This window comes from Gorilla gorilla, chromosome 9, assembly GCF_029281585.2.
Source record: "Gorilla gorilla gorilla isolate KB3781 chromosome 9, NHGRI_mGorGor1-v2.1_pri, whole genome shotgun sequence".
NCBI lineage: Eukaryota > Metazoa > Chordata > Mammalia > Primates > Hominidae > Gorilla > Gorilla gorilla.
This window is the reverse complement of record NC_073233.2, coordinates 104,491,310-104,504,085: the sequence shown is the minus strand read 5'-3', so window position 1 is coordinate 104,504,085 and position 12,776 is coordinate 104,491,310. Positions and strand designations below refer to the sequence as shown.

At 41.7% G+C, this 12,776-nt stretch overlaps 1 long non-coding RNA gene across 3 annotated transcripts; it reads right to left on the bottom strand.

Moving 5' to 3' along the window:
- Window positions 1–2,726: 2,726 nt before the first annotated feature.
- Window positions 2,727–12,573, bottom strand: LOC109028763 (uncharacterized). 3 transcript variants are annotated; one of them, XR_008669962.2, is made up of 5 exons: window positions 12,374–12,573; window positions 11,941–11,978; window positions 11,281–11,516; window positions 8,871–9,773; window positions 2,727–2,945 (listed from the first exon to the last, which is right to left on the bottom strand). It is a non-coding gene; the product is annotated as an uncharacterized lncRNA (long non-coding RNA). The 3 variants fall into 3 exon arrangements; XR_008669961.2 differs by lacking the exon at window positions 11,941–11,978 and having other exon boundaries at window positions 12,374–12,572; XR_008669960.2 differs by lacking the exons at window positions 11,941–11,978; window positions 12,374–12,573 and having other exon boundaries at window positions 11,281–11,901.
- Between the last annotated feature and the right edge of the window lie 203 nt (window positions 12,574–12,776).

Sequence of the window (12,776 nt, the reverse complement as noted above, 5' to 3'; positions counted from 1 at the left end):
CATGCACACACCCACCTATAGCTATACCTATCTACATTTTTTTTTCAGACAGGGTCTCACTATGTTACCCAGGCTAGTCTTAAGCTCTTGGGCTCAAGCAATCCTCCCACCTCAGCCTATTGAGTAACTGGGACTACATGTGCACACCACCACACCTAGCCATTACCCATTTATCTTATATTAAAAAAAATAATAATAATGCAGATATGCATATATTACTCATATTACATATATAAATGTGTGTGTTTAAATCTTCCTTGGTTTTCTGAGCAATCTTTACACTATTCTATTAATCAGAAGTTGCATAATAAACTTTGCCATTTATTAGTTTTGTTTTCATCTTGGGTTCAATTAAATAAAATCCTAAATATTTGTGGGTAATTTGAGATGGGTTTTAATTATTATTTAATATAACTGCCTCCCTCTCCCTTGCTGATATCATGGTAAGTAAATCTTGATAACGGGTTTTGGCAAAGTGAAATTCTTTGAATATACAATCACTGACCTACAGCTTTGTTTTGTTTTCCTTTGTTTTTGAGACAGAGTCTCTCACTCTGTTGCCCAAGCTGGAGTGCAGCAGCACAATTTCAGCTCACTGCAACCTCTGCCTCCCGGGTTCAAGCGATTCTCCTGCCTCAGCCTCCTGAGTAGCTGGGACTACAGGCACACACAACCACACTCAGCTAATTCTTGTATTTTAAGCAGAGATGAGTTTTCACCATGTTGGCCAGGCTGTTCTCAAAAGCCTAACCTCAGGTGATCCACCCCCCTCAGCATCCCAAAGTGTTGGAATAACAGGTGTGAGCCACTGCACCCAGCCTACAGCATGTTAATAGGATTTTTGCTTAAAGATATTTCACAAACTGAATGTGGAAATAGCTTGTGCCATTGCTATACCATCCTCTAAGTAGTTTATCTGCACTGTGAATTTAAGATTAATACTCTAATTATTGTGAAATACTCCCAAGTCACAAAAGCTTGTTTTTTTTATAGTGAGTTTTGAAAACCTATTGCAGATCTCTAGTCCTTATTGATCTGCAATGCTGCTGCTCTATGGGTTTGTATGTTTGGAGCTCCTACTGGATTATAAGAAAAGCCTATGAATATTCTTTCTTGTCATTTCAGGGTTACCAGACTAATAGGTAAATGTGGATGTTCTCATATAAAATGTCTCCACAGCTAACATTTCTAAAGATAATTACCAATATAAACTGATCAGCAGCAGTACTTGTCAATTTAGAGGAAAGGAGTTTTCCAGTCACCTTGCTAGACAGCCTACAACTCATTTTGGAAAAACTTACTTAAAATTTAATGTGGCCCTGAAAACTTTCTTCATTCTCTCCTAGTCTACCTACATATTTAATTCTTCCAATAATATTTACCTCCTTTTATTTTGGAAGCTAAAAGAATTTAGCAATCCCCCTTAATAAGCTTTAAAACTAAATCTACTGAACCCCACACACCATCTAAGCCTGGTAGTTGTGCAGAATCAAGGCTCATCTAAAGGGAGATAGAAAAAAATACATATTTTTTAAATACAAAATATTCTCCTTGATCTATATGGTAACTTCCTAAATTTTAGACTAGCTTCATACTGATTTAAAAAGTATGCATGAGGCAATGTGTATTTATCTGTATTACTAGGGCATGTGGTTTAGCTCTAAAACACAAGTCAAGAACCCAGAAGTGTCAAACTCTATTACCAACTCTAGGAAAAACTAATTGTACTTTCACATTTAAACCTGGAATGGGGTTACTGGGACACAGCCAACCAAAACCATAGTAGGTAATTCTGTAATTATAACATGCAAATAGTTAAGAAGGTAAAAACCCCAAACATTTTATTTTCTCAAAATTTTAAGGTTTTCTTTTTATATCTCTCTCTTAAATTCTCAGTTATTTTTCTTTTAGTAGAAATTTAAGTTTAATGTATTAAATGGCACACAAATATTGATGTGAATAATAGATGCCCAAGGTGCAAACTACATGTGTCACAAAGCCCCCTATTTGGCTTTGAGAGGTAGTTAAACAGTACCCTCTCAGAGCCACACTGCACATTAAAAGTAAAAAGACGTCCTGGGATAGGGTAAAGCTTCTGAAATAAAACTGCACATATGTGGGGAAGGCTTGACAGCAGCAGGATCCTTTAGAATAAGGGGAAGAATGGAAGAAATGAACAAGCACTTACATTGCTGAGTGCCTTTTATGTGACAAGAGCTCTATAATTCTCAACACAACAGCCTGTATTTACACTAATCATAGCATTTATACCAGGAGTGCTGATTATCTCTTACATGCCTATCTTCTCTACTGGATTTTAAGTTTATTGAGTGCAAGATCAAATATTACTTATTATTTATTTTTGCCAAAACATTATCTACCAGTGACCAGCACAAAGTAGGTAATCAATAGATATTGGTTGACTTAATGAATAAGCCAATTTCCTAACAATTAATATTCCCATTTGATGAACAAAGAGACTAAGGCCCCCAACAGTTAAGTGACTTGTACAGATCACACAGATCACACGGGTTAGTAATAGCTGAAGAGGAATACAAATCCAAGCCTGTCTGATTTTGAGAACCAACTTTCTATTGCACCAAGTAGCTCTATGGATGCCATAGTGGACCAAGCCTCAGAGAAGAGCCTTAGGGTTTGTGAAAGGATGGCAGTAGAAGAGAAAACTTTCACACATCTTCCCGTGAACATGAAAGATTTCAGAGAAGTAAAAATGAAGAGGACAATTTTATTTCTGGGTACAGTTCAAACTAGGACAAAAATCATAGCATCGCGGTAGGGAAAGTCTCTCATATTTCCTGGCAGCCTCTTCAATAGTGGCTTTTCTTCTCCAACAGTTTGTGTTCATTTGCTTTTCTCTGTGCTTCCTTCCTGTCTTTCCCAGCACAGCTTCTTTCCTTATGAGGTTTAGAATTCCAGGGAGACATCTGTATACAAGGTCCAGGAAAAGCAGCTAAGAAGTCACGGTACAGACTATGGAGTCCATCTGCCAGAGTCCCATCCCCACTCTGCCCCATTCTAACCAGGTGACATTGGGCAAATGATTCAATCTCTCACAGTCTCAGTTGCCTCCCCTGGAAAGTGAGAGTATTAATAATAGAACCTATCTACTGTATAAGAATTAAGTGAGTTAACACACGTCAAGTGCTGAGAACAGTAGCTAGAACATGGTAGGAACTTAATGACAAGTAGCCATTACCATTACCATATCCTTGACCCTAAAATTCAGGAGCACAGCAAGCTGCCTGCATAACACAGCCCACTGATCTGCAAACACATCTATAATGTTCTAGGTTAAGCTTGGGATATAGAGACCCAACATAAAACTCCCCTCCCAAAGGCAGGAGTGAAGTGTTGCTGGAAGTAAGTGAAACAAATCTGAATAATATTTTCTAATATCCCTCGATTTAAATAGTCAATAGCTTGGAGCATAAGCAGCTGTAGTTGGGGTCTTTTCCTCCATGCCAATGACTACATGTAAAAACCATTCTTGTGTGTCTAGAGAAAGAAAAAAGAGTAGCCTTTCCTCATTACTCTTCTCTGAGCATGTGAAATAGTATTGCAAGTTCACTTCAGTACAAGAATGAATTCTACTGTTTCTTCATCTGGATTGCTGAGGACTTAAGGTAAGGGAGACTATGCCCAATTTATTTGGAAATTACAAATATATAAGAAACTAGGACCAATTTATTTGGAGCCATTTTCTTAGTTATGAGTCCTCATCAGAAAAAGCAATGATTAGGATGGTAGAGGGGTAGGGGCTGACATAACTAAATAAGGGCCTATTTTTTTTTTCATATAACAACATATCCAAAAGTGTGCAGTCTATGGATGGTGCAATTGCTTAAATAGGTTATCAAGGACTTATTCTGTCCTTACTCTGCTCTCATTCAGATGCATCTTTCAGGCTTTATTTATAAGATGGCTGTTTTAATGTTAGTCATTGGGTTGAAGATCACAGAAAAAGAAATGAAGGAGAAGGGCAAAGGACAGAAGGTTGAAAAATCAAACCAGAAATATACAGCTCCTTTAAAACAGCCTTCACAGAATCTCCACCCAGTGATTTGCTGCACCCAGTGATTTCCATCTTCGTGGCCAAAAATTCTTGGCTCAATCACACGAAACTGTTGTTAATAAACTATGCCATGCATTTAAAAATATGGCATATGAGCCAATCGAATATGGCATATGGAGACAAGTAACACTGAGCGACAGGATGTTTTGCCTGGACGCATTGCCACTCTAGACAGAATTGAGCTTCCATCAGTGAGAATAAATGACTAAATAAATATTAAGGAAACAACTAGCAGTGTCACCCATGTTCACAAAAGAAGAAGTCTAAAGACTGCCTGTGTCCTCATAAGAAATTCTCTAAAATGGCCAGGACACCATGAATAACAACAATAAAGAGCCATAATGTATTTTCTCAGTGGAATAGAATAATCCTCCACTTTAGCGGAGCATGTACCCAGAGACAGGATTAAAACAAGTATATTAATAAATACAAATATAGGCCTACAAAAACAAAGCTCTGCAGCAATAACATCTCATGGCATCAGCTCCCAGTCCTTCTCTTAGGTTGTCAGTGGTGACCAAATGGTTAATATAAACATGCTTTTAGCTTATGTTCCAAAGCAAAGGTTTAAAAGATGCCAAAGTAAAGACTAATGATACCCAAGAGGTATCAACCTACAATCATTTTTTGGCAACAACATATAAGAAAATGCACATTTCACTTTTAAGAAAAGAAATGCATGATGAGATTGTATACAACAGTTTGAGAGAAAGGCAAATGGGCATCACAAAGAAAATATGCCAAATGGGACAAAGGAAGGAATCTGAAAAATCACTGTAGAAAAGTAATAAGTAAGATGGATAACAATGTTAAGCAATTCATGCAAAAGGATAATGGAAAAGGGAAGAATGGCAATGAAATACAAATGATCGATATGAGAGGTACATCATGGTATGTAACATAGAAATAATTCTTGTGTTTGAAAAGTGGTAAATATATGCAAAAACAATAATTAACTATTTAACAAATATTTCTACTTGAGGTAGTATTAGAGACTACATTCCCTGAAAAAATTCTCAGTACATAAAAAGTATAAATACATAATAAAATCTGATTCAAAAAATACTTGTAAATATAGATCTGAACTAGCAAAACCATAAAGGAGTTCCTCAAACACCAAAAAAGTAGATGATACATACATTCAAAATATATACATAGCAGTTCTCATTCCTATGCAGGAGCTAAGAAAGTAGATCTCATGAAGATGGGAAGTATATTGGTGGTTACCAGAGGCCAGGAAGGGTAAGGGAGAGAAGAGGATAAAGAGAGGTTAATTAATGGATATGAAAATACAGTTAGATAAAAGAAATAAGATCTAGTGTAAAATGGATCAATAGAATTACTATAGTAAACAATAATCTATAGTAAATTTTAAAATAGGTAATAGAGAATAAGCATTTCCGGCATAAAGAAAAATGTTTAAGGTGATGGATATCCCAATTACCACAATTTGATTATTACACATTATGTGAATGTATCAAAATATCACATGTATCCTCAAAATATGTTACATCTGTTACGTATGAATTTTTTAAAAAACAGATTATACCAAAACATTAAAAAATGTAGATACATAGATTTCATGCACGTCCATGTAAAGAGACCACCAAACAGGCTTTGTGTGAGCAACATGGCTGTTTATTTCACCTGGGTGCAGGCGGGCTGAGTCCGCAAAGAAAGTCAGTGAAGGGAGATAAGGGTGGGGCCGTTTTATAGGATTTGGGTAGGTAAAGGAAAATTACAGTCAAAGGGAGTTTGTTCTCTGGCAGGCAGGAGTGGGGGTCGCAAGGTGCTCAGTGGGGGTGCTTTTTGAGCCAGGATGAGCCAGGAAAAGGACTTTCACAAGGTAATGTCATCAGTTAAGGCAAGGACTGGCCATTTACACTTCTTTTGTGGTGGAATGTCATCAGTTAAAGTGGGGCAGGGCATATTCACTTCTTTTGTGATTCTTTAGTTACTTCAGGCCATCTGGGCCTATACGTGCAAGTCACAAGGGATGCGATGGCTTGGCTTGGGCTCAGAGGCCTGACATTCCTGCCTTCTTATATTAATAAGAAAAATAAAACAAAATAGTGTTGAAGTGTTGGGGCGGTGAAAATTTTTGGGGGACGGTATGGAGAGAGAATGGGCGATGTTTCTCAGGGCTGCTTCAAGTGGGATTAGGGGTGGCGTGGGAACCTAGAGTGGGAGAGATTAAGCTGAAGGGAGGTCTTGTGGTAAGGGGTGATATTGTGGGGAGGTTAGAAGAAACATTTGTCGTATAGAATGATTGGTGATGGCCTGGATACAGTTTTGGATGAATTGAGAAACTAAATGGAATCACAGAAGGAGAAAAACAGGTATAAAAGGTCTAAGAATTGGGACGACTCAGGATAACTGAATAAAGAGTGCCTAAGGAGATTCAGCATAGTCCTGCCAGCAAAGATTATTTATTTACTTCAAGAGTTAAGAGTGGCAGTTTGGGGATAGCACCAGGAGATATCAGCTGTGATGGCTTGGAAAAACAGTGTAAACTGGCAGTGTAAACAAGAGCAGGGCATGTATGAGTAGTTAAGAACAGTGAATAGGAGTATGACTAGACAGAAGATAGTAGGGATGACAAGTTTTTTGGGGCACAGTCTAAGCTGGTCTGGTGTCTGGAATGAGACTGGGGCCTAATAAAAAGGAGCAACTATACAGGAGCTTAAATGGGCTGTACCCTGTAGCATTCAGAGGACAGGCCTGAATTCTGAGAAGGGAAAGTGGTAAAAGTATTGTCCAGTCCTTTTTAAGTTGGTGGCTGAGCTTGGTGAGGTGTGTTTTTAAAAGACCTTTAGTCCATTCTACTTTTCTTGAAGTTGGAGGACTGTAAGGGATATAAAGGTTTCACTGAATACTAAGAGCCTGAAAAACTGCTTGGCTGATTTGACTAATAAAGGCTCATCTGTTATCAGACTGTATTGAGGTGGAAAGGCTAAACTGAGGAATTATGTCTGACAGAAGGGAAGAAATGACTGTGGTGGCCTTCTCAGACCCTGTAGGAAAGGCCTCTACCTATCCAGTGAAAGCATCTACCTAGACTAAGAGGTATTTTAGTTATCTGACTCAGGGCATGTTGAGTAAAGCTAATTTGCCAGTCCTGGGTGGGGCAAATCCTTGAGCATGATATGTAGGGAAGGGAGGGGGCCTGAATAATCCCTGAGGAGTAGAATAGCAGATGGAACACTGAGAAGTTATTTCCTTGAGGATAGATTTCCACGATGGAAAGGAAATGAGAGGTTCTAAGAGGCGGGCTAGTGGCTTGTACTATAGTATAACCTGCCTTTGCTGGTATGTGGCAATTAGGCCTGGTGGAACCGCCATCAATAAATCAAGCCTGATCAGGGTGAGGAACAGGAAAGAAGGAAATTTGGGGAAATGGGGTGAATGTCAGGTGGATCAGAGAGATACAGTCATGGGGGTCAGGTGTGGTACCAGGAATAATGTGGGAGGCCGGATTGAAGTCCGGGCCAGGAACAATGATAATTGTGGGAGACTCAACAAAGAGTATAGCTGAAGGAGCCAGGGAGCAGAAAGTATATGCGTCAGGTATAAGGAAGAAAATAGATTTTGGAAGTTATAAGAACTGTAGAGGGTGAGTTGAGCATAGTTTGTTATTTTGAGGGCCTCTAAAAGTATTAAAGCAGCGGCAGGCGCTGCACACAGACATGAGGGCTAGGCTAAAACAGTAAGGTCAAGTTGTTTGGACAGGAAGGCTACAGGGTGTGGTCCTGGCTCTTGTGTAAGAATTCTGACCACGCTAACCATGCCTAGGAAGGAAAGGAGTTGTTGTTTTGTAGAAGGTGCTGGGGTTTGAGAGATCAGTCGGACATGATTGGCAAGGAGAGCACATGTGTTTTTATGAGAATTATGCCAAGATAGGTAACAGATGAGGAAGAAATTTGGGCTTGATTGAAGTAATGGGAGCTGTCTGTGAAGCTTTGCGGTAGTACAGCCTAGGTAATTTGCTGAGCTTGATGGGTGTCAGGGTCAGTCCAAGTGAAAGCGAAGAGAGGCTGGGATTAAGGGTGCAAAGGAATAGTAAAGAAAGCATGTTTGAGATCTAGAAGAGAATGATGGGTTGTAGAGGCAGGTATTGAGGATAGGAGAGTATATGGGTTTGGCACCACAGGGTGGATAGGCAAAACAATTTGGTTGATAAGGCACAGATCCTGAACTAACTTGTAAGGTTTGTCTGGTTTTCGGACAGGTAAAATGGGGGAATGGTAAGGAGAGTTTATAGGCTTTAAAAGGCCATGCTGTAGCAGGCGAGTGATAACAGGCTTTAATCTTTTTAAAGTGTGCTGCGGGATGGGATATTGGCGTTGAGTGGGGTAAGGGTGATTAGGTTTTAATGAGATGGTAAGGGGTGCATGATCGGTCGCCAAGGAGGGAGTAGAGGTATCTTATACTTGTGGGTTAAGGTGGGGGAATACAAGAGGAGGATGCAAAGGAGGCTTTGGATTGGGAAGAAGGGCGGCAATGAGATGTAGCTGTAGTCCAGGAATAGTCAGGGAAGCAGATAATTTAGTTAAAGTGTCTCAGCCTAATAAGGGAACTGGTCAGGTGGGGATAACTAAAAAGGAGTGCTTAAAAGAGTATTGTCTAAGTTGGCACCAGAGTTGGGGAGTTTTAAGAGGTTTAGAAGCCTGGCCGTCAATATCCACAACAGTTATGGAGGCAAGGGAAACAGGCCCTTAAAAAGAAGGTAATGTGGAGTGGGTAGCCTCCATATTGATTAAGAAGGGGATGGGCTTACCTTCCACTGTGAGAGTTACCTGAAGCTCGGCATCCATGATGGTCTAGGGGGCTTCCAAGGTGATCTGGCAGTGTCAGTCTTCAGCTGCTAAGCCAAGAAGATCTGGGAGGGAGTCAGTCAGAGAGCCTTGGGCCAGAGTTCCAGGGGCTCTGGGAGTGGCTGCCAGGTGAGTTGAACAGTCCGATTTTCAGTGGGGTCCCACAAAGATGGGATGCGGTTTAGGAGGAATCCCGGGCTGCGGGCGTTCCTTGGCCCAGTGGCCAGATTTCTGGCAAGTGTAGCAAGCTCCTGGGGGAGGAGGTTCTGGAGGAACACCTGGCTGCTGCGGTTCAGGCATTTGGAAGTTCTTGTGTGCTGGAGATGTGGCTGGGGTTTGTCTCACAGTGGAGGCAAGGAATTGCAACTTTTTTCTGTTATTGTACACCTTGAAGGTGAGGTTAATTAAGTCCTGTTGTGGGGTTTGAGGGCTAAATTCAAATTTTTGGAGTTTTATTTAATGTCGGGAGCAGATTGGGTAATAAAATGAATATTGAGAATAAGATGGCCTTTTGACCTTTTAGGATCTAGGGCTGTAAAGCATCTCAGGGTTGCTGCCAAACGAGCCATGAACTGGGCTGGATTTTTATATTTGATGAAAAAGAGCCTAAACGCTTCTGATTTGGGATAAAGAAAAAGGAGCATTAACCTTGACTATGCCTTTGGCTCCAGCCACCTTTTTAAGAGTAAATTGCTGGGCAGGTGTGGGAGGGCTAGTCACAGAATGAAACTGTAAGCCAGATCAGGTGTGAAGAGGGCAGGTGATAAAAAGATTATAGGGTGGAGTAGCAGAGGCTGAGGAAGAATTGGGACCTAGCTTGGCCTGGCGAGGAGCAGCCTGGGGAGGAGGGGAGAGGTCAGATGGATCTGTAGAAAAGAAGATTAGAAAGACTCAGCCACGCTTGAGGTTGGTACTGAGGGGACAGGCGGGAGGGAAAGAAAGAAGATTTGGGACAAGGTGCACTGGGCACAGAGACTAGGAAGGGACTGATGTGTAAAAGAATGCCTGGATGTCAGGCACCTCAGACCGTTTGCCTATTTTTCAACAAAAATTATTTAGGTTTTCCAGGATGGAAAAATTCAAAGTGCCATTTTCTGGCTATTTGGAACTACTGTCGAGTTTGTACTGGGGTCAAGCGGCATTGCAGAAGAAAATAAGGCATTTAGGTTTTAGGTCAGGTGTGAGTTGAAGAGGTTTTAAGTTTTTAAGAACGCAGGCCAAGGGAGTAGAAGGAGGAATGGAGGGTGGAAGGTCGCCCATAGTGAAGGAAGCAAGCCTAGAGAAAAGAGAGTAGAGAAACGGAGGTAAGGGTCGGGGGTTCTTACCTTCCAGAAAAGTGGGAAAAGGGGTTGGGGTGCAGAGATAAGAGGTCAGGGCATGGAAATAAGGGATTGGGGCACAGAGATATAAGAGGTTGGGGTGTGGAAATAAGGGATTGGGGCACAGAGATAAGAGGCTGGGGCACAGAAGTAAGGGATTGGGGCACAGAGATAAGAGGTTGGGGCGTGGAAATAAGGGATTGGGGTGCAGAGATAAGAGGTTGGGGCACGGAAATAAGGGATTGGGGCACAGAGATATAAGAGGTTGGGGTGTGGAAATAAGGGATTGGGGCACAGAGATAAGAGGTTGGGGCACAGAAGTAAGGGATTGGGGCACAGAGATAAGAGGTTGGGGCGTGGAAATAAGGGATTGGGGCACAGAGATAGGTTGGGGCATGGAAATAAGGGATTGGGGTGCAGAGATATGAGGTTGGGGTACTTGCCCCTCCTCTAGAAAAGCGGGACTTGCCGCTAAGAGTGAAGGAGAAGGGGTTGAGGGGTACTTGCCCCTTCCCCAGAAAAGCAGGACTTGCCACTAAGGGTGAAGGAGAAGGGGTTGAGGGGTACTTGCCCCTCTCCCAGAAAAGCAGAGAAGGGGTAGAGACAAGTAGAGAAGGTGTTGAGGGGTACTTGCCCCTTCCCCAGAAAAGCGGGACTTGCCACTAAGGGTGAAAGAGAAGGTGTTGAGGGGTACTTGCCCCTCTCCCAGAAAAGCAGAGAAGGGGTAGAGACAAGAAGAGAAGGGGTTGGGGTACTTGCCACTAAGGGTGAAGGACCAAGACAGGCGTCCCTGCGTGGTCTGACACCCTTGAAACGTGAGTGTATAATCAGAGAGGTGTCCCTGCAATGATTAAACACCAAGGGAAGGCTGCCTTCCCAGTCCGTGACCGGCGCCGGAGTTTTGGGTCCAAGGATAAAACTTGTCTCCTTTGTCTCTACCAGAAAATGAAAGGAATTGAAATTAAGAGAAGGGAGAGAATGAAGACTGGAAAGGAGAAAGTGGTTGAGGGACAGTGAGAGAGGTTGGAGAAGAGAGTAAGAAGAGGCCGCTTACCTGATTTAAAATTGGTGAGATGTTCATTGGACTGGTCGGTCTGAGGACCTGAGGTCATAGGTGGATCTTTCTCATGGAGCAAAGAACAGGAGGACAGGGGATTGATCTCCCAAGGGAGGTCCCCCGATCCAAGTCACGGCACCAAATTTCATGCGCGTCTGTGTGAAGAGACCACCAAACAGACTTTGTGTGAGCAACATGGCTGTTTATTTCACCTGGGTGCAGGCGGGCTGAGTCTGAAAAGAGAGTCAGAGAAAGGAGATAAGGGTGGGGCCGTTTTATAGGATTTGGGTAGGTAAAGGAAAATTACAGTCAAAGGGGGTTTGTTCTCTCGCAGGCAGGAGTGGGGGTCGCAAGGTGCTCAGTGGGGGTGCTTTTTGAGCCAGGATGAGCCAGGAAAAGGACTTTCACAAGGTAATGTCATCAGTTAAGGCAAGGACTGGCCATTTACACTTCTTTTGTGGTGGAATGTCATCAGTTAAGGTGGGGCAGGGCATATTCACTTCTTTTGTGATTCTTCAGTTACTTCAGGCCATCTGAGCATATACCTGCAAGTCACAGGGGATGCCATGGCTTGGCTTGGGCTCAGAGGCCTGACAATAGATATATAGATATGTAAGCAAATACTAAGAATGAAGTAGAACCAAGGGATTAAAGTACCGTAAAGCTGCAGTTGTCCTGAAGTCATAGACAGATACCTAGGATCACAGAGTTTGAGTTTTAACAGCCAAAAACTAAGCATTAGATATGAAAAAAGTAGAATTTTTTAAAACTCCTGAATTAATCCAAAAGCAATGGAATAAAGCATAGAGAAAGCAGAACAACAAAAAGCATAAATGAAATTATAGAAATAAATTTTAAAATATTATCAGCAATTCATATAATTGCAAATCCATTTAAATTTTTAAAGTCTGTTTTACAAGAGATAAACCCAAAATACACAAGCAAAGTTAAAAATAATAGCATAAGCCAGAGCAGTCAGGCAAGAGAAAGCAATAAGAGGCATCCAAGTAGGAAGAGAGGAAGTCAAACTATCTGTTGAAAGACTACATGATTCTATACCTAAAAACCCCCAGTCTCTGCCCCAAAGCACCTTGATCTGATAACTTCAGCAAAATTTCAGGATACAAAATTGAAGGGGTGGCCTGCCCCTCCATGCCTGTGGGCATTTCTCATCAGGTGGAACGAGAGACTTGAGAAAAGAAAGAGACACAGAGACAAAGTACAGAGAAAGAAAAGTAGGCCCAGGGAAACCGGTGCCTGCACCAGTCTCTGAGTTCCCTTAGTATTTATTGATCATTATCGGGTGTCTCTCAGAGAAGGGGATGTGGAAGGACAATAGGGTAATAGTGGAGAGAAGGTCAGCAGGAAAACATGTGAACAAATGTCTCTGCATCATAAACAAGGTAAAGAAAAAAGTGCTGTGCTTTAGATGTGCATATACATAAACATCTCAATGCCTTGAAGAGCGGTATTGCTGCCAGCATGTCTCACCT